Below are 22,416 nucleotides of genomic sequence, written 5' to 3' on the forward strand. Positions count from 1 at the left end.
TAGCCCCTGCGCAAAAGGTATTGACCCAGGGGGAGGTTTTTCCCTCGCCCCTAGGGGCTTGAGCGGGCGGGATTGCAGTGCTTCAGCGCCCCCCCGACTATCAGTTCAGTCTCTGCCTCCGCGCCGCCTCAGCGGCTCGTTAAATCCGCGCCCGAGGGCGACGCTGGTTTTCCCCCCACCGGAACGCCGATCGTTGGGAGGGCTAAATTCCTCCTCACAGCCCTCTAGGCACGCTGAGCTAGCCGGAGGAGCCCTCCCTTCCGTCCCGAGAGGCCCCGACGGTAGCTCAGCTTTAGGCCGCCATCTTGGCGCTGCCTCGTGGTTGGGCGCCTTTTTTTTCTTTATTTAGCTGCTGCGGTTGATTCAGCTCCCTTCTGACCCCCTGGGTCTCGAGCTCTATTTCAGGGTGCCACTCTGACCACCTGGTCTGGCACGTTCGTTGGCTTCCCGCAGCTCCACTCGGGGCAAAGTCCAGCAGTCCCCACCCCTTCACTCTTCGTCTGGAGGTCTACTGCTAGGCCTCTCTGTTCCAGGCCTCAGGCGTTCATTTGGCAAATTCGGTCATTACTTTAGCCAGCCTTTGTTGCTGGTTTGCATAGTGGTACAATCCAATTAATTAACCTTATTATCAAAAAAAAAAAAAAAGGAAAGAAGAAAGAATCTTGTGATTAATCTTCAATCATATAGACTATCAGATAAAAAATATTTTTATATTACGTATATATATATATGTGTGTGTTTTCTGCGGTTCTCGCGGGTATTAGTATGTGGATCTTTGGTTATTCGGGTTTTCTCCCGCGTAAGATTGGCAGTATCTAGGCAACGTCTTGATGAAGTCTCATTCATCTTCAGGCAAAGCCTGAAGATATTGGCTTTAAAAATACCAGAACTATCGCCAAAACCGAACACTTCAACAGCAGAATAATCAGAGAAGCCATAGAGATAGAAAAATGCCCACACAGCATGAATAAATGAGATGACACCTCCCGCCTACCAGCCATTTGGAAACCCGCCCTCATGAACAGACGAGTACCTAACATGAAGAATGACACCAGACCCACACCCATGAGAGCCACACAAGATGGCACCACCACACTTCCGCATAGAAAACAGACTCACACCCACACAGAAGATGAGACACGACCACGGACCAGAAGCCACACTGCAGCTGCATCACTACCCAGTTCAAACCCCTCCGAGCCATACATGAAGCAAACCGACACCCACTATGAAGATGCGGCATGACAACGAACTCGAAGCCAAACAGCAAGATCATAGCTCACCAACTCAAATCCCCCAGCAACTAAGACTAACCTGAGCACAACCAAGCCCCCACCTAAACAGAACATGCCTCCAGCCAATCAGAACACGGCCAACCCCCCAACCAATCAGAACACAGCCAAACCCCCTACCAATGAGAACACACCCCATCCAATCAGAACACAGCCAAGCCCCCACCCAATCAAGTCACACCCCCACTAGCAGTTAAAAGGAAGAAGCAACTGCAAGCTCACATCACTCTGAGAAGCACAGAGCCGAAGACAGAAGCCTGAAGATGATGAATGAGACTTCATCGAAACGTTGCCTAGATACTGCCAATCTTACGCGGGAGAAAATCCGAATAACCAAAGATTCATATATATATATGTGTGTGTGTGTGTGTGTGTGTGTGTGTGTGTATCTATCTATCTATCTATCTATCTATCTATCTATCTATCTATCTATCTATCTATCTATCTAAATAATAATCATAATAGTAATAATATCATATATACAATACCTTTTGTATATTTATATCCCTTGACTATCTTCAAGTAATTCCCTCCTGGCTTCATAGTTCATACTAAATTCCAAAAGGGGGTGCGGGCCAGCTCAGAGATCACCCGGCCTTGGTCGTAGGCCGAACTCTAGGCGAGCCAACCGCCTCTAGTGAACTTTATACATTTTCATTTATTAAAATGGCAGATGACAATACCTCTAAACGCCCTTCTTTGAAGGCTAAATCAAAGTCTTACCACTTGCGCAGGCAGGCTACGGAACCTTCCAAGGCCTCTCACGAGACACCTTAAGGCGCCATAAGGCCTTGGAAAAGGAGTTTGATAGGCATTCCAGGCAGTCACCACAGGTGCCTCCAGCCTCCACCTCTACCCAACTCCCCCCTCTAGACCTTTCTTCCCAATCCAGGCGCAGCTCCCCTCAGGGTCATCAGGCCCCGGGAACACCAACCAGACGGACTCCTGAAGCCACCTTCACGCCTACGGCCGCTGGTCTGCGCCAAGAGGATCCTTCCACAATGGGGGTTCCAGCTCACATCAAAGCCTGGATGGAACTGGCTATCCGCCAAGGTATTGGGGAGGGGCTGCAACAGATGTCCAGACCCGGCTCCTCCCCAAGAGCCCCCGGACACGAGTCTCTGTCCATCAGATCCCTTCCAGGATCAGATCCTCCTATTGGTCAGGTACTCTTACAGAGGGATAGCTCTCTTCTGGAAAGGGACCAGGAGGAGGAGGAGGGGGCCTTTGACTATCCCAGGGAAGAGGAAGAGGAATCCCGGATGGGATCTTCCCGCTACAGCGAGCCCCTCCTAGAGGGAGATCTGACTGAGGGGGAGATGTCGGAGGATGAGGGGCTTTCCCCTGACCAACCCCCACTCGTGGGTTTGTTCAAGCCTCACATGTTTAAATCCCTTCTGTTTAAAGCCAAAAACGTTTCTGGCCTACTTCCTCAGTCTCCCTCCGCCCCCCCCTCCACATCGGAGGCCCCAGAGGACTCCATATTCAAGCAGCTCGTGGTGGAGGCCAAGGTCATTCTGGCCCCACCCATTTTCTCAGACCTTGTGGCGAAGCAGCTGGCTTCCACCAGCCCCCCGGCGCCTTTCAGTCAGGACAAGAGATTCTTCAGTCTCGACCCGGACTTTGCTAACCTACTGGACATCCCCGAGGTAGATCAGCCCGTTGTGGCCCTAGCGTCCTCCTCCTCCCCCAGTGAGGCCCTGGAGGCGCTGAAGCCCGAGGACAAACGAGCGGAACTGGCCTTATGCCGCGCCCACCTATCCGATGCTTGGGCCATTAGATCGGCCACGGCCGCCTCTTTCTTCACCAGGTCCTCAATCCAGTGACTTCGCCAGTTGAAGCAGCACGTCCCCTCCTCCAACGTACGTGCACATCAGGATATAGCCAAGCTCGTGGTGGCAGCGGAATTCTTAGCCGACGCCACTTACCAATCAGTGAAGTTCTCCTCTAGAGCTATAACCTCACACGTTATGGCCCGTTGCCTGTTCTGGCTCAAACACTGGCAGGCGGACGTTAAAAATAAAGTTAAACTAGCCTCCACTCCCATTAAAGGAGACAAACTGTTCAGCCCAGCCTTAGATCCCCTGCTGGTCGAGGGCCGCAGTAAGAAAAAGTTTCTTCCCTCCCTCTTCCGGAGGTCAGAATCTAGAGGCCCTCAGCCCTTTCGAAGAGGCTCCCCCCATCCCTTCTATCAGCCCCCCTTTCCGCCCAGATACCCAAGACCCCCTTCCTTCCGATCCCAACCCCAAGATCGGACCGACACGGACGACAGAAGCAGAAGGGGCGGCAGCTATAGGAAACCCAATAGGGGATCAGATAGTCGTCGTCCCAGATAGAGTACGTCCCTCCCTCCCCATTGGCGGCCGCCTCAGACACTTCGCCGCCCAATGGGATGCATCCACCACCGATGCTTGGGTTAGATGTTGTGGGAAACTGTGTTTAATATATTTTTATGGCCTTGCTGGAATTATTTGCAAAATACAAAATGGTACAATACCTTTTGCTCTAGTAGTTTCACAATTAGAAATTGCTACTTAGGACTATCCTGAACAAATTTAACACATTTGCTTCAGTGTAAGTATCTCTGTCATCAAAAAAGTGTTTTAAGTGATTTCTATTATATTGTTCATGCATCTTAGGGGGAGTTGTATGTTTGCTTTAAATTAATAGTAAAATTAAACTATGTACCCAAAATTATTTTAATATATTTCATTCTCATCTTTTTCTGGCTTCAAAAAATCAATTGGCAACTAGTATTATGCTTTTTGACTTTGAATAGAAATTTTATAAATAAAATAAGTTGGCTTCATGATACATTTAGTTATTTCTGGAGAAATTCTTATTTATAAAGCAGGACAGGCACCTCGCACTTGCTTATGTTGATGCAAAGGCCTCTTCTTAATCTAATGTATTTTATTTTGTTTCTTTTACCTGTCATTTCCATTTGTTCAGTGTTAACAATGAATAACTGTTTTTTAAAAATAATAATAATTGATTATGTATCAAGGGAGACGTGGGGAAAAAGGCAGGCCTTCCTGAATTTATGAAACCTGTCTTTGGATCCTAGTTCAATTATGGGCTATTTCCTTCCTATTTCCATTTATGTTAAACATGCTTTAGAATATCTTATTTATTGGAATATCAAATTATGAATCTCCTCAGAACTGGACACTATTTGAGAAGGATTCAGTTGAATGCAAAGTAAATTGGAAATATTATTTCCCATGACTTGAAAATTATATTTCTGTTAGCGGAATCCAAAATTGCAATTGCCTTTTTTTTTGCAATCATGTTACATTGATGACTAATACCAAGTTTGTAATTGGATTTTCACAAGTACTTTTAATGGAACATGGTGAAACAAACTGGTCCAGAATGGCAGAGAAGTGAGACAAAACTATATAGTCTGTCCTTATGTATTCAGCCTACATGTTGAATACATATTGAGGAAAGTCTGGATTGGAGGATGCACATGGTTTTTAAATTGGAGGAAACTGTAACCTGTGATATTCTGATGACATTTCTTTGAGAGCTAAAATGCAAGTGATCTACAAACTCTAGTAAGAAAATTCAAGGAGAGCAATGAGTGTAAGATTAAGACCAAAATAATGACAAGTTTAACAACCAGCTTTAGGACTGTCAATGAAGATACTGAAGTGGTAGATAGCTTCTGCTTTTTTTAGGGTTGACTATTAACAGTAAAGGATCCAAGAATCAATAAATATGCCTCAGATTAGGACTTGGTAGAATAGTATTGAAGGCCTTAGAAAATATGACTCTGGAATGCATATACCTATATGCATCAAAATTGTGCATAATTTTCCCTTTGACAATAGTTGGACTTTAAAGAATAGAATAGAAAGAATGTTGACATTTTTCAATGTCGGTGTGGAGAAGGTTTTTTGAGAATAAAAATAGCCAAGAACAAAACAAAACAAATGGAATACAGAACAAATCAATCTAAAGTTCTCACTTGAACTACAAATCATCAGACTCAAATGATCGTATTTAAGACATATGAAAATCCAGTTTCTTTGAGAAATCTATAAAGCTAGGGAGGATAATAGGAAGGAAAAGAAAAGGACAGCTAGCAACAGGATGGATGGTCTCAATATAGTGGTGATGGATGTATTGTGGGAGACTTGAGTGTGAGACTGAGGACAGAAGTTCCTGGAGAAGGTCCATCTCTGCTAAGAGATCACACTGATTTGATGGCACGTAATCAAATTATCAGCAACATATTCAAAGAAATACAATTCACAAGGGAAGAAGAAAACAATATGCTGCCCCACTCACAAGAGAATCTGTAAGGACTTTAGATGAGCACAAACAAATTGCAGTAATCCCTGTACATCACAAAAAGGAATCAGATATTTATACAACATCTTCCAACAAAATGGATACCCACACAACTTTATCAAAAAGTGCTTGATCACTCAACCTATTATAGTACAACCAACACAAGTTGAGATAAGGATAATACTGCCATGCATTCAAACCATCTCAGAAACCACCAACAGTTACAACAACATGGCATCACTGTAGCAGCCAAGCTAACTAAAGCTCTTGAAAACATCCTAAGTAAACCAGGGATATAGCAACCCCAGAAGAAAAAAACAGAATCATCTACAACAGTGGTAGTCAACCTGGTCCCTACCACCGACTAGTGGGCGTTCCAGCTTTCATGGTGGGTGGTAGGGGTTTTGTCCCCTGCTTTATAAACCACCATTACTGTGGAACCGGTGGGTGGTTAGAGGAAATTTTACTACTAACAGATAAAAAGTAGGCGGTAGGTATAAAAAGGCTGACTACCCCGATCTACAACATACAATGTAAAGATTGTAATATCCACTATGTAGGACAAAGAGATAGAAGACTATTAGAACACATGCATGAATACCAATTAGCAGTTAGGAGACATGGTGAAAATTTATTACTTTTGCAACACATGGACATATTTAACCATAGCTTCAACTAAGAACTATGAGCATCCTAGATCAAGCCAAACTCAAAAATACTAGATAATTTCTGGAAGTCTGGCATTCAGACAAATCAGCAATCAACAGGCACAGGAGATAAAAAACAACTACATACTATTTTAAAGAGGCAAAAATGAAACAAAAAGATCAAAACATCACCTTAACAGCTATCATTAATCAGAGCAGAGATTAACACCAAGATGAAGACCAATGATCAAGAAGTGAGTACCCTAGTTAAGGAACTAGTAACTCAGACTTACAATTAAAAGTAAACAACAGCCTAATCAAGAAACCATTCTGATAGGGCAAGTAATTAATAATAAATAGATAGCAAACCCCATTCTCGTCTAGCCCTGATGTACCTAATTGCTAATGAAACATCTGCAAGAAAACAACCAAACACAGAGAGTACCAAGTACCTTACACAATTAATTTCTCAAATACCGTTGCCAAGCTAGATATTCCTCTTACATCTGAGGACTTCCTATGATTTTACTTTCTATTTTTTAAGTAAAGAACTTTGCATTTATTTTTGATCAATTTCATTCTGTTATTTTTAGCCCTTTTCTCTAATGTACCAAGTAATTGTAGAGAAAATCTATGTGCTTTGTAAGAGATTACACTGACATAATAACTGATAATAAATGTAAAAATAAATATGAATCTTATACCATCTAAAGGTTGATAAATCTTTTTATTCTTAACCTACTGGGCCAGATTTATAATTGGCTTGTTGACCAGTGAAGCCTCAGAATGGGCAGTCCATCTTTTGGAGATCAACTACTTTTTATAGATAATTATACTAAAATTTATGGCCTGACTGAGAGCTGCTAGACAAGGCTAGACAAGGAATAACAGGCTAGACAAGGAATAACTTAACACAAGATTGAACAACAGTGACAAGGTAAGCATAAAGTATAACGAGTTCAACTGGATTGAGGAAGTATATACATCAATCAATCAAATAAATAAATAAATGTGATACATAAATGTGAGATGGAATGAGATGACATAGATTGACCAGTTTAAAGGAGCCTATCTAATAAACTATAGGATGATTTGATCTTCCTTCAATGCTTCAAGAATGAGACACACTGGATGAGAAAGATAAATAGTCTCTGATTTCCACCTCTATTTCCCCCCATCTGCTTATGAGACCTCAGTACATGTCTAATACATCAGCAAAGCGCCAACAGAATCTCGTTGGTGGTAGAAAAGCAGTGCCAACACATGCATGACCTTTTATTATTATTTTTTATTATTTATTTTCTCAAGCGATTATAAGATAACAGGTATAAGTATAAACATAGTTATGAATACATGCAAAGGATACATATAAGAAAAATTAAAAGAAACAAAAGGACAGGGATGGTAGGCATGTTGGTACGCTTATGCACGCCCCCTACAGACCTCTTAGGAAAGGGATGAGATCAATAGTAGACAGTCTAAGGTTAAAGTTTTTGGGGTTTGGGGAAGAAGCCACAGAGTCAAGTAAGGTAGAGTATTCCAGACATTGACCACTCTGTTGCTGAAGTCATATTTCCTGCAATCAAGTTTGTTGCGATTAACCTTGAGTTTGTATCTATTATATGCTCTTGTATTGTTATGGTTGAAGCTGAAGTATTCATTGACAAGTAGGACATTGCAATATATAATTTTATGTACTAAGATCAGACTGAAGGCGGCATAGTTCAAGGTTTTCTAGGTCTAGAATTTCAAGTCTGGTGGCATAAGGTATTCTGCAATGAGTAGAGGAGTGGAGAACTCTTCTTGTGAAATATTTCTGGACTTTCTCAACTGTGCTAATATTAGATACGTAATGTAGGTTCCAGACTGATGAGCTGTATTCGAGTATTGGACTAGCAAATGTTTTGTATGCTCTAGTTGGTGTGATATTACCAGAGAAAAAGCTACATAGGATTAGGTTAACAATTCTTAATGCCTTCCTAATGTATTGTGGGACTTCGGGACATTTTGTACTCTTGGTAACTTTTCTTGCTCTGAATCAGCTGTGAAATCCTGCACGTAGGCATTGTGAAGGCATTTGGCCATCACCTGGCCTAGATGTCCTAATGGTGCTCTATGGTGAAGGAACATGGCCTCTACTCCAGGAGTTCGGAGGGAAGAATATCTGGCAGTTAAATAATACTGAAACCATGTACAAAATCAACACATGTATAGAAAGGTAAAGAGATTCAATATAGAAAGATTGTTTGGATTGGCTATATGAGGGGTAGGGGTGGATGGAAATACCAGGCTTCTGCAGTAATGAGGGAAGGAGTGTTTTGAAAAGGAAGTGGCATGAGAACACATTCTCATAAGATTACCAGCAAATACCAGATGTACTGTACATAGCAGTCATTGGAATCTTTTTGTAATACTTTAACTTTGCTATTTATCAAAGCTTTTCTATTCTTGGAAGTTTTGTTTCTGCAATTTCTTATCTAGCTGCCCCTGAGAAGTCTGATACCGCTTTTGTTTTTTTTTAAACAGGTTCTTATCCTTCTCGAGTTTTTTTTTTCTGATTAGCTTCTCTTGCCATAGGAGCCTTTTTATGATTGTTATTTATAATTAAGGTTTCTATCTTTCTGATTACTTTTTATGAAATAATCAGAAAGAATATGGCTCATACAATTCATGGCCTTTGTTATCTAAACGTGAATGCTTAGAATATGGGGAATAAACAAGGTAAAATTGACTTTTTAAGAAAGAAAATATTAATTCCCTATTTAATAATGGTGATCATAAATGTATAATCTCAAAAAATTATAAGCAGTACAACGCAGTCTTAGTGTGTTTATATTTTTATTTCCTGATAGATGTATACATTATATCGGCTTACAAGTTTAAAAAAATGAACCTGGAAATACTGTAGAGTGTCTGGATTAAAATAAATACAGGAACAAATAAAAACACAAGTGGTCCACAGTTAATGGCCACTCACTGACTTGCAATGATACAGAACAAGTAATACTTCTGGCCATCTGACCACCCCACTGTCATGTGATTACTGGTGGTTCCCTTGGCAACCAGGAGTGCCAGAATTGTCTTTGTTAAATGACACTGGTAAAATGTCACACTTTACAACTGCATCACTTATCAATGACAATTTTTATTTTTGTTGCCTTTGTTATTTTAATTGTGAGCTTCCCAGAATCACATTTGTGAAATAGGTAATTACACAATGTGATAAATGAATAAAAATAAGTAAGACTCAGTAGAAAAGTACCAGATGTTTTAGGGAAAAGTGATCATGTACAACTGGCTTTCTTGATTTTAAAAGAAAAAGTATAATTAAAAAATGTACCTTGGATTTAAAAACAAATAATAATAAGGCAGAAGACCAAATGAGCCTCAGCTTTCAGGTTCTTGAACTTCCTTCCTAGATTTTTAAATAGATGATTTTGCAAAAGTAAATGTGCTAGAGCAAGAAGGGATATTAACTGATAGATAAGATAAATCTTGGAAATTCCATTGCACTCCTGATCCTTGCATATGGGAAACTACATTGAGATGATAAGTTCTGTTCTGCACACATTTATTTCATTTTCTCATGGTAGTGAATTATCATCTATCAGAACTCCTTGTGTCCTTGTGCTTATAATGCAGCCCTAGGCACTGAAACAGACTTTGTCTTCAAGGAAAGTTGCAAAAGCTTTTTATTGCATAATATACGGATGGAAATAGAGAATTAAAATGAATAGTTGAACATAGTAGTAAGCTGCTACCAGCACAGCAACTCCTTGTGGAGAAATATGAAGTGCAGATTTCAAGACACGTTTCTTAAGCAATAAGAAACAACAAAATGGATGTTTTATGAAATTATGATGTAGCAAAAGCTATATTAGAGATTGCTGTCCTATAGCTTTATTTTCTAAAAGCACTTCCATATTTTTTCACTGCTAATAGCTAAGGACTTTGTTTTCTGAAGCTGTAGTTGCAGATTTCATAAAATCAGTTGGATGAGCTCTTTCATGGAAATTATTTCTGTAACCAATAGATTTCTTATCCAGTTCCTGAATATGATAAATCATTTCACATAAGATATGCTGACTTCAAACAGTATTTTCTTGTTTAATCAAAGTTATTCCCTTTCCTTTTTCTGAAATGTAACTTTGTTTGACATTTAAGATTTGCTCACTTTTTATGTTTGCCCAAAATTAGAGAATAATCATGTAACTAACAACAATTCTATTTTATTATGGAAAAATGAAAGTATTCATTTATTTATGAAATTTATTGGCCACCCATCTTATCATAGAGTAAGTGTGTCCTAGCAAAATGTACCCTTGACCTACAAAAATTAATTTCTTATTGTAAATAACCAGTACAGTTACCAAGATTAGGGTGTAGCTGCTTATTTTGCAGGCTGCCTTATTTTTCAACTTAGTTTTTTCAAATTAAAGGGTCTTTAACCCTATGCTGACCTGTGACTGTAGGCAGATTTAAGTCTGAGATTAAAAACTAATTAAAAAGTCTTATGATAAAATATATCTGCAGTTGAGAGCAAATGTAATCAATTACATATAATGAAATGTCATTGTTAAAAGCATATTTGATTCTACCTATTTCTGTATTTTTTCCTATGCTTGCATTCAAATCAATTCAGATAATTATAATAATAAATTTGCATGGTAGTACATTCATCTTATAAATATTTCTGGGATTTTTTTTGTTTTCTGTGGTTGCATAGGGAAAAATACTACTAGTTTGGAAGAGTAGTAACTGATATATGCATGTATCATCACAAACACCGAAAACCAAATAAAAATGAAAACAGGATAAGATGGGAAAATAAGTTTTAAAAGATCTCTGCTGGATAAGCAATATGGAAAAGAAATATTAGAGGAGTAAAAGAGACACTTAAAATTTGTGGCAAAGACGATATGAGGACAATCTGTTTATGTATTCACAAAATATTTTTTTAATTCTGTACGATTCTGATCAATATTTTGGATGTGGGCTTAAAGATGTTTGTTTGTATCTAGGTTAAAAGAGTCCACATTTGATGACATCAACTTGGAGTCGCCCGAGTATTCATTTTTCTTTGACATTTTCCTCTAATCAAATTTAGATGTTCTTATCCTTTTCATCTTTCATACAGGTAAGTTATTTTATTCTGGGAAAGAAATATTATTAACATTTAAGAACAGAAGTGATGTTATGAGGACTAGCATATTGTATGGTTAAGACTTAGACTCTTAAGGAGGGACACCTATTTTTTAGTCCTCCATAGATGTAAGCTATGTCACCTTGGGCAGTCAGTGAAAGATAGGGCCAAGGAAAGATAGAACAGATTAAAAAAACAAGATTAACTGATGATGAATTTGGTTCAGCCTCTGCAAAGAGTTGCAATGGAAAAGCCATCTTCCTCAGATAGCAATGGAGGTATGGCAGAGGTGAACTGTGCTGGCAGTATGTCCAGCTTAAAAGGTCAGGGGAGGACTGCAGCTTGTCTTCATTAATCTCTGATTTAGAAGAGCAAATTGGGAGATTGGAGTCCAGCTCTAAAACTTATAGCTTCTGGAGAGGCAAGTGAGACAGATAGCAGCAGAGTCAAGAGATTTGGACTTTGATAAGGAGATTAACTTGCAGAAACCAAAGAAAGGAGAAGAGAGGATAAATACCAGTCTTATCAGGTATTTTGTAGCTAGAGTGGGGTTTTACATAGGAAGTAAGACAATAGCACATGTCCAATGCACACATTGGAAGGTACTGAGCAAGTCTCCTCCACAGTGAAAAAATTGTGGCAGGGAGGCACTTCTGTCTAGTTAGATACTGAAAATGTACAAATAATAGGGGGAGTTCCCAAGACTTATTAAAGGTTAAAGGGACTAGTTACAAGTTAGGCAGAAGGTGAAATGAGTTTGGGTTGATGTGTAAGTTAATGTATTACATCCCAATCTAAACCAATAGAAATGTCCTGTAATGATGTTAATGAGAGATAGATGGCCGATGCAGGTAAGATAAGAAAGGGAAGTGTACATTTTGATGTTTAGAGGTGATTTGATTGGGGTTCAATTGAACAGATGTAGATACAGCAGGAGGTGCTAGGGATTGTTATGCTTTTTAGAGAGATAATGCTATCCATAGAGAAAAGGTGATCTTCTGTTAGCGCAGTAGAGAATTTAATACTCTGTTAAATATTCTGTTAAAAATAAAGGTATGCTTTACAAATAGAATTGTGGGCTTTTTAAAAACTGATTCTTTAGACTTATCTGTTATTTCTGGGCTTCTTATTTTTAAGATTTTTTATTTCCATATTATTTCTAAAAATGTATTTTTCTATCTAATTATATTGTAATCTATAATTCTATATTTTATTTTCACTTATCCAACTTTTATGATTATTTTTCTCCAAAATTTTACAATTTTTTAATGTACTTACTATATTTTTGGTAATACATTATGAATTACCAGAAATATAAATAAATAATTTCTCCATGGTCAAATAGTCCAACTTTATATTCCTTCTTTTTGCTCTGCACAATCTTGATCTTTAAATCATTCCTATGGCATGACAAGAGTTGATCGTTTATTACTGTTTGTATAGAAGCATAGGCAGAGCTGAGGGGGATGGAGTTAAGCATGTCATCAGTTTAGAGTTCTTATGTTGCCAAAAATGATCTAAGTCCAACCATTCCTGAATTCCGTTGATATTTTCCTGGTGCCAATTTAGTGTTAGAATTTTAGTTGACTAGATTTGAAAAAAATCTATGCTGCAGTCTAAGGTTATATAACAGATAGTCTTCATTCTCTTCTGTCACTTTGGCATTTAAAAGGAGTCTTCAAAGCTTTCACCAACCTTTGTTAATCTATAAAGAGGCATCACCTAGAATTTCTTGTTGCAGCTGTTCTATGTGCGTATCTTTTTTTTTATTTGTCTTTTGTATTTCCATTTTGGAAATTTTAATTTTGTTTTCTGTGCCTTCAAACTCTAGTCTGTGTCAGGTAAAAGTTTTTTCATAATCTTTTCAAAGTCTATCCATTGAAATCTGTATCCTTTCTGAGATATTAATATTTCAGTCAATATTTCAAAATACCTTTTTTAGATAAGAAAAAGTTATAAGTAGCTTAGGCATTTTAACATTTTTTTTTCTGCCTGGTCCGTTAGTTCCCTCTAGTGTCCATTTGCAATCGTCAACAAATCTCAGTTCATGGTTCCTTTCAGTCATTTCCCATGAGGTTATATTAATATAACCTCATGGGAAATGACTGAAAGGAAATAGTTAACTATTTAAATAATAATTATTTAATTATAAATATATATTTAAAATAAACATATTTATAATTAAATAATAAACAACGTCCCATATCTCTCTAGTCTTTCAATCCATTTAGTTTTTTCAAAAAATCAAACTCCTTTTATGAAAAGCTTTTTGCCAATTCTTTAAAAAAAAAAAAATTAAGTCTGAAGAATGTAAAACTCACCAGATGTCAAATTAAGCTCACTGTTTTGAAGGTCTCTAATATTCATAAAGTGGTGGAATTGAATATTTTTAAATGTGATTAGAAAGTGAATCCTTATTAAAGGCTCTGCTGCTATTAAGAGCAAAGATATTGCCTTCTTCCATTCCTGGGGCTTGAACCTGCATGCAACCACTGGAGAAAATGCCATTCATAGCACTCATTGACAGTTTTCTTCCCCAGCGAGATTCAGAGGACTGGTCTACTTGCCAGTCTTTCTTTCTTTACAGCTCGTTTGCCAGCCCCTACTCACATTGCCAGCTACTCACTACAGTATTTTTATTATAATATCTTCTATTAAATTTTCATTCTTTCTAAAGGTCTGTCAATTCCAGACCTTTACTAACCTTTCTCCTGGCTTTTTGCCACCTCTGTTGTGCAAGTGTGGCTGGTCATCATTATAGATCTTGATTGCCTCTAGTTCTGCTGTAGACTTAACTTAAAGTTATTTTCTATCTGCACTGACCTTCTCTAACATAAACTGCTATTATGCCAGGACTGCTTATCTCTAGTGTTGGCTCTCATCACCTTGTCCCTGGCTTTCTGGTACTGATAGTTTGGCACTAGCTCTTTTTGATTGATACTGTCTGGCATTTGATACTTCTAGCCTACTCTGGTATGAACCTCTCTGACCACTGTTATCCTGTTACTCTGATTCAGTTCTCTGGCTTCTCTGGCAATTTGTGTGTCTAATATGCTCCAATTTAACTATCCCTGTCATCTAGTGCTGTTGTTATCATTGCTCTATGCTGCTTCCAGCCTCATCTACAGCATCTGCCTGGCTTGGAATAAGTGAAAATGCTGCAGGCTGAAAAGCTAACTGTTTCTGGCCTCAGCCCTCTCAGAGTTCATCCTAGTACTCCAGTGCTTTCCAGTTCCATGTGACTGGAAAAAACCCTTTCCAAGGGACTTGCCCTCTCGGACTTTCCCTTGTACCACTTCCTTTTTTGTAGTTGTCTTTAACACTTGAACTCCTTTTTCTCTCTCCTTTGTGGTGCTGAACTGCACAGCCAAGTTTTCCTGTGCCTACATCATTGTTTAAATGACTGGCTCCTCAAAATGGTAATGGTGCAGTCCTTTTAAACTATTGGAGCAATGTACAGAAATCCTTACTACTGCTGGTGTCCTCTCAAACTACTTCAAAGCCAGCTGTTCATCCCTGGGTATTGGGACCTGAATTCTTATGTACCCAGGGTTCCGGCTGCTGCCAGTAAACACCAGATCTTTATGAAATCTTTATGAAATAAGACCATACCCATATATGATGGAAATATGCACAGATGTGGTGTAACTGAGATCTTGTTGGGCAGCTACGGGAAAATTTGCTCTCCTAGGTTTCAGGTCTTGCTCAGTTATGATGCAAGATCAAGGAGGTGGTCCAACCATGGTTGTGCCTATACCTTTTGCAGTGATTGGAGTTCAATTTCTCCACTGCACCTTATACAGGGAAAGCATTTGCACTTTGGCATGGAATGTTGGCAACTATTCCTTTCCACCTCCACAGTTGGCCTGTTAGGTTGGAGAGAATTCCCCTGCTAGGCTACGCTTGCTTTTTCTGCTGTGTTTTTTATACATTTAGATCATAATCAGAAAATGAACGTGCTTCCTAAACACCTTAGTTTTCCAACTGAGTTTCAGGTTGTTGTTTTTATCAACACTTCTTGAAAATAAGTAGTCAGTATCTTGTTTTATAAAATAAAATTCAGAAAAATTATATATAAGTTGAAATATGGTAGCAATCCAACTTCCAGACTGTCCATGCAGACTGTTTTGTTTCTGATTGTGACTCTGCCTTTTGTAAATACACACTTTTTAAAAAAAAACACCAAACAATGAAGTAAAATATTAATATTCTATCATTTCCTCCATAATATCTAGTATTTTAATTCCAGTTTCCAAATGTGCTAATAAAAGGATCCATTTGAGACTCTGCCACAATTCTATTTTTATGTTTATTATGTCCTGCCCCAAAGAATCTGGAATGCTTCATATCTACTAATGAATGTGCCTTCTCTCTGCGTTACTGGGGTTTCCTATGCTAATGCACCTTAAATGGTAAATCATTCCCCACTAGTCTTTTGAATTTGGTGTATATACAGTTAGTAACTTTGTAAAGCTTACTACTTCTGCTGATCTCATCCATGAAAATGAATTTTTAGGAACATCCTGTGATTCCTCAACATCTCTTAGGATTCAGCAAAGATTGGATATAAAATTCTATATCTTTTCCACCTCATTATTTAAAATGTAAAGCAAGTTTGAAAGACTGCTATTGGGATTGGAAAAATGAAAGGGGTTGATTAAGCTGCTCTTTCTGCTGTTCAGTGCTTTCTAAAATATAAATTATGCAAAGGAGAAAAATGCTGACATTGACTCTTCCTGATCATAGTTATTCAAAAGACTTATTTTCACTATAAGAGTTTTCTGTGACTGTCAATCAAAAATATTAGTGCATTAGTCCTGCAGGTCCTAATTGATAACAACATAGCAGGAAGCTATTAATCATAAAATTACACATGGAAAAACTCAGTGACTCATCTTATTTTTCTTCTACACTTCATATATTCATAACTTTTGGAACATTGGGACTCATCAGGCACTACCTTTCCAGAATTGGTTTCTTTTCTATTTCTTTTCCCAGAATAGGTTTCTTTTTCTAAAATCTAGAATCTTTAAGAATCCTCCCATCTCATGAGGTTCTGGAATTGGGGGGGTAAAACACCAGGCATTTTCCTACACCCATTCTCCATATCCTGGAGACATGCTGGGCCCCTTCCTTCCTCAAATTCTTGTCTATTTTATTTCACTGTGCGTTTTATTCTGATGGAATCTAGTTCATCATTATACTTACATTTTCTTAATGTTGTATTTTATTTTTGCTTTTTTCCCTTTTTCTTTTTTCATTTCTGCTTTTTATAACATGGCCCAGGTCTACATGGATTGGAATAGTCAACAAATACTAAATCTATGACCAAACATACAGGCTTGTTTTAATATCATGTCCTAGATCATAGTGAATGATTAAAAAGTCAGTGAATCTTAGAATGTTTTTTTTTTTCACGTGCAGGAAAAAATAAACTGGAAGAACTTGAAAGCTTAAGAATGTATTTTGGTTCTGATTTACTGATCAATAGTAAACCAATTAATGTCATAATGAGCAATGTTAAGGATGTGATTACCATATCATTGTTCCTTTAACTGTTTCCATGTTGTAACCATGTTTTAACCTTTTGCTACTCCTATTATGTATTACCAGTTAAATCCAAGACTTTTGGTAATAATGATAACTTTTAATCTGGTTCATTTCAGATACATATAAATTATAAATATTTCCTGTTAGAATATGAAATTGTATTACAACTGGTTTTAGTAAATGGTACACCATTTACTGCTCATAAAAGCATCTTCAAAAACAAGGAAGAGAAAGGACGTTCTCCTCCATGCTGCATCGAGAGCCCAGGATGGGTTGTCTCCTTCCTATGACATCATTTAGCTGAGTCTGTACTAAGATATAAAAGCCAGCCCCGGTGAGAGACCCCAGCTTTTGACTCAGCTCCTTTCAGTCAATAGCTGTGTCTCTGAAAGTGTTCTGTTAGATAGCATTCACCAGCGATCTTCAGTACTTTTTCCTCGCTTCAAGCAGTTCCCAGGGATCTGGGCAGCTGCTCTTTCAGGAGAGCAGGCCTCTCTCCTGCAACGTTGGGAGCAGCGTTACCAGAGCTCTGTACAGGCAAGCTGGGCAGCGTCTGTAGACCTCCCCCACGCCTGCGGTTTTGAGCGATGGTAAAAAATGATCGGCAAACTGATAAGAGCGCAAGCCAGCTGATCGTATGGCCGGCGGCTGTGTTTTCCTTTGCTGACTTCGCTCGGGGCTCTTTATAGCCTAAGGAGCGATTCTTTGATTTTGGAGCCTGTTTCCCCTAGTCAGTGGCCATCTTGGATTGAAGCCTTCTACTACGAGGTAAGTGGCCATTTTGTAAGCCCGGGGGCCATTTTATACCCTAAAGGGCTTCATAAAAAATTCTAAACAGTTTCTTTCTAACGCAAGAGCCTTTATTCTAAAAATGGAGCAAGATAAGGCTCAGTCAGAGCTCCCCCCTCCCCCCAGTGGAACAGTCTCTTAAGCCCAATAAGAGAAAAAGATGTAGGCAATGCACCCAATCAGTCCAGAGGGAGGTGGCTGCTAAAATCAGAGCTAAGGCTCTAGCCCCTAAGAAGGCAACTCAGGCTGAGTTGAAGGTAGAGAAGCGCAGGCATGCAGCCCGAGAGGCAGCTCAACAGAACTATTCAACAGAAGGGAGTGCAACTACAGCTTGTTTCAGGTGATACTCGTGGGCCCCAGCCAAGCCCTCCCGGGGAGGAGAAGTTATCTATGAGCCTTTCCATCCTCCATCCTAGTCTCCTGAGGCTCTTGCAGTACAATCAGATCCTCAGGATCTCAGCAGATCTGGGCCTTATTTCCAACAGGCTTCTGGTCCCTATGCTGCTCCCCCTCCCTCCAGGCCTCAAACCTCTCCTCAATCTAGGCCTGAAGCCACCTTCACTCCCACAGCAGCAGGCCTTCAGCCTTCTGCCTTTACCTTTGAGCACAGACCAGGGGATACCCAAGATGTTGTCTCATTGGCCATTAGGCAGGGGTTGGCTGAAGGCTTCAAGCACATTCTTCGACCTCTGGAAAGGGTTCAGGCCCTTCTCCCTTCTCAATCTATAAGTTCCTTGCCTCATCACCCTGATTTACACAGGCCCCAGAACCTCAGGGTCCATTCTTCTCTACTAGAATGGGAGGAGGTTGATGACGAAGGAAGGGCTTCACCATCTGAACACAGTTACTCCTCTCATTCAGAGTGTGAAGAGGGCAAGATTTATGACCAAAATCTTTCAGAGGAAGAGGATTCTCGCCCAGAGCAGACATCCTCTGCATTGGTCTTCAAACCTACTCTCTTCAGGCCATTACTCAGCAAGGCCTTGGTCACTGCCAAGCTGTCACTGGTTGAAGTGGCTCCTGAGCCACAAGGAAATCCGTCTAGCCAAGGGGACTCGCTCTTCTCCAAGCCTGTAGTGCATGCAGAGGTTTTGCCTTCTCCCATTTTGTTCCTGGACATGGTCAAGGAACAGTGTGCTTCCCCTTCAGCAGGTCCTCGCCCATCTTCTTTGGATAAGCATTTCTACAATGACAGCACAGCTCTGGACGATGCCCTGGCAGTGCCTTCTGTTGACATTCTGGTTCTGGCCCCGTTCTCATCTTCTGGCACTCCCACGGTGGCTGTGCCAACTCCAGAATAGATTGCCTGCTTCTGACCTTCGGTTTCACCAAGACCTTAATAAGATTATCGCAGCAGTGGAATTCACTGCAGATGCAGCTCTCAATTCCGCCAAATGTGCATCCAAGGCTATGGCATCATCAGTAGCAGCAAGAAAACTTTTATGACTCCGAAATTGGCAGGTGGAGTCACACTGAAAATGGAAGCTGGCTTCAGTTCCATTCGCAGGCAATAAGCTTTTTGGCGATGCTCTGGAACCTTATCTCATCGAAATCAGAGATAAACGTAAAATTCTCTCTTCCTCTGGGAAGAAAGCCTGCTATCGCCCTGCTCCTTATCGCCCTCCTGCCTTTCGAGCGGAGATCTCATCTCGCTTCCCCCGCTCTCAGAGGCTGTACTCCCAATGCCAAGATCAACGTGCAGAAGTATCTGGCAGGCAACAACCTTCTACTGGTAAACGGCCCTTTCCGGGGGGAGGTGATCGTTCCTTCCATCGCTCTAAGTAATCCCTCATTCTCCCTACCCATCGGAGGTCGGCTAGCCTTCTTTGCCTCCAAATGGGAGGAGTCAACGACGGATGCCTGGGTGCTCAGCACTATTAGGTCAGGTTTACAATTGAACTTCCTAATGCTACCCCCAGAAATTTTTTTGATCTGTCCTGTCTCTCAGGACATTTCCAGGCAAGCCCTCATGAATCAGGCCATTCAGCACCTTCTTGAAATCAGGGCTATTCAACCTGTTCCCCCCTCTCAACCGGGACATGGGCTTTACTCGTGCCTTTTCATCGTTCCCAAAGCCTCGGGGGATGGTGGTGGCTAGCCATTCTTGATCTAACATTTCTCAACCAATTTGTCAAATACAGGCAATTTAAAATGCAGACTCTGTATTCTATTTTAGAGAGCATTCGGGAGGACAACCTCCTCTCTTCCATTGATCTCACTGAGGTTTACCTCCACATCCCAATTTGGCCTCATCATTGCCAGTTTCTCCATTACCAATATTGAGCACTTCCCTTCAGCCTCTCATTGGCTCCAAGGGTCTTCACAAAGGTTCTGGCAGCATTGATGGCATCTCTGCGTTCTGTTCCAGTGAGGATCCAATGCTACTTGGGCGACATTTTGATTCTGTCCTCTTCCATCCATGCAGCTCATCGGGATCTGCAAATTACCCTGTCATATCTCCAGAGCCACGGATTTTCCATCCACACCAAAAAGAGCCAGCTCTCTCCCACAACCAAATTGCAACACTTGGGAGCAGTCATCGATACCATGTCATGCCAGGTTTTCCTTTCCCCAGCTCGTGGAAAAAGCCTTGCAGAGATCATCAGCCAGATCCAGCAATATCAAATTGTCCCCCTGTCGCTGCTGTCCAAACTTCTGGGGAAGATGGTTTCTTGTATTGGCATCATCCCGGCTCCACTCCTGAGCCCTCCAATGGTTCCTGCTTCCCTACCAACAAGCAGGAACCAGCCACTCATCCATCAAGGTCCTACTCCCGCCACAAATCCGGAGATCTCTCAATTGGTGACATTCTCCATCTATCTGGAGGGGACTCCTGTTCAGGGACCCAGACAGGCTAGTGATAACCACTGATACCAGCCTCCTGGGTTGGGGTTCCCATATGCAGGGCCAGATAGCAGGCAGGTTGCGGCCCTCTCCTCGGTTCTTTCATGGGGTTCGTTTCCTTCCTTATCCCATCACCCTTCAGTCAGGAGGCTTTTGAAAGGGGCTTCCAACCTCCACCCACCAGTGGTTCATAGGTATCCTTCCAGGGACCTTCATATGGTCCTTAATGCCCTTATAAAGCCCCCCTTTGAACTCCTTAGAACAGTGTCTCTCTGTTTCCTGACTCTGAAGGTAGTGTTCCTTGTTTCCAGCACTTCTGCCTGGAGGGTTTCCGACTTTGCTGCTCTTTCTATCAGACAGGATCTTTGTTCCTTTCACTATGATAGGGTTGTTCTCCGTCTGGACCCCTCATTTATTCCAAAGGTTAACACCTGGTTTCACAGGTCCCAGGACATTGTGTTGCCTGACTTCTGTTCTCTCCCTCACCATGACTTAGAGCAGCAGTGGCACACGCTAGACGTAAGAAGAGCTCTTAGAATATACATTAAGTGCATTTCCTCCTTCAGGAAGTCGGAAGCCATGTTTGTTTTCTTTTTCCCTTCTCACTTGGGGCACAAGGCCTCTTCTCCTACTATTAGCAGGTGGGTCAGATCTTGCATTGAGCAGGCCTACAAAGCTGCGGCCCTTCCAGTTCCCTGAGGTCTGACGGCGCGCTCTACCAGAAGCGCGGCCACTTTTGCTGCCTGGGCGACCCAAGCATCCTTGGAGGAGATCTGTTGTGCGGCCACGTGGACATCCCATTCTCCTTTCATCAGACACTACCATCTGGATGCCTTTGCCTCGGCGACTGCAGCCTTCGGCAGACGGATGCTTCAACAAGTGGTTCCACAGTCGGTGTGATGAGCCAGACGAGGACCCGCCTATGGACATGCAAGCTTTGGTGTGTCCCATCCTGGGCTCTCGATGCAGCATGGAGGAGAGTGGGCGTTGGTAGAAGTTACCGTGAACACCCTTTCTATCTATGCTGCAAGAGAGCCCATCCCCTCCCTTGATTCATCTGGAGAGGGTAAGATGTATTTCTATATTCATTTTGTGCTTTCAGAGACACCTTTCAGTCTGTCAAGTATCTTCGCCAAAGCTGGGGTCTCTCCCGGGGGCTGGCTTTTATATCTTAGCACAGACTCAGCTAAATGATGTCATAGGAAGGAGTCAACCCATCCTGGGCTCTCTTGCAGCATAGATAGAAAGGGTGTTCATGGTAATTTCTACCAATTTCCAGTCTCACCAAGGTGTCAAGAATAGATGATGAGAATATAGAGCTTTATGCCTGCAACAAAGAGACTCAACCTCCCAAGGATGATGAAGAAAGGGAAGCAGAAATAGGACCAACCATCCTTTAGGAAGAAGTCGTGTGGGCAATGAACCAGTTGCCAAACAAGACGGCCCAAGGTATTGAACCATCCCTTCAGAATTGCTGAGGCCTGCACTATCCATATCCATCATAGCTTTGTGCCAGGAAATTTGGGAAATGAACACATGGCCACAGTTTTGGAAATGATCAGACCATCAAAAGGGAATTAGCTAAAGCTAATTCAGGTTTCAGTATCAATATTGCAAATCTGTGCTGGAACATGAAAAAAATCTAAATATCAAAAGAATATCTACACCTGCTTTATTGACTAAAAGAAAGCCTTTGATTGTGTTGATCATGACAAGCTGTGGAGAGCCCTAGAAGATCTGGGGTGCCATCACATCTGATAAAGTTGGTGCAATTGCTGAATACAAATCAGGAAGTCATTGTGTGGCTATCATTTGGTCACACTGACTGGTTCAAGAAAGAGGAAGGGGTGCT

At 40.8% G+C, this 22,416-nt stretch overlaps 1 protein-coding gene across 2 annotated transcripts in view; it reads left to right on the forward strand.

Moving 5' to 3' along the window:
• The window catches only part of TRAF3 (TNF receptor associated factor 3), a 95,369-nt gene that overhangs the window by 40,584 nt on the left and 32,369 nt on the right, over positions 1–22,416 (forward strand). The window contains exon 3 of one of the 2 annotated variants that reach the window (XM_026698543.2): positions 11,260–11,375. The gene's annotated coding sequence lies outside the window, so the exon portion shown is untranslated. Of the gene's footprint in view, positions 1–11,259; positions 11,376–22,416 lie in introns of those variants that run through there. The other variant, XM_087922219.1, reaches the window with a different exon arrangement.

The sequence above is a fragment of the Pseudonaja textilis genome, chromosome 1 (assembly GCF_049901715.1).
Source record: "Pseudonaja textilis isolate UNSWEBS1 chromosome 1, rPseTex1.2, whole genome shotgun sequence".
NCBI lineage: Eukaryota > Metazoa > Chordata > Lepidosauria > Squamata > Elapidae > Pseudonaja > Pseudonaja textilis.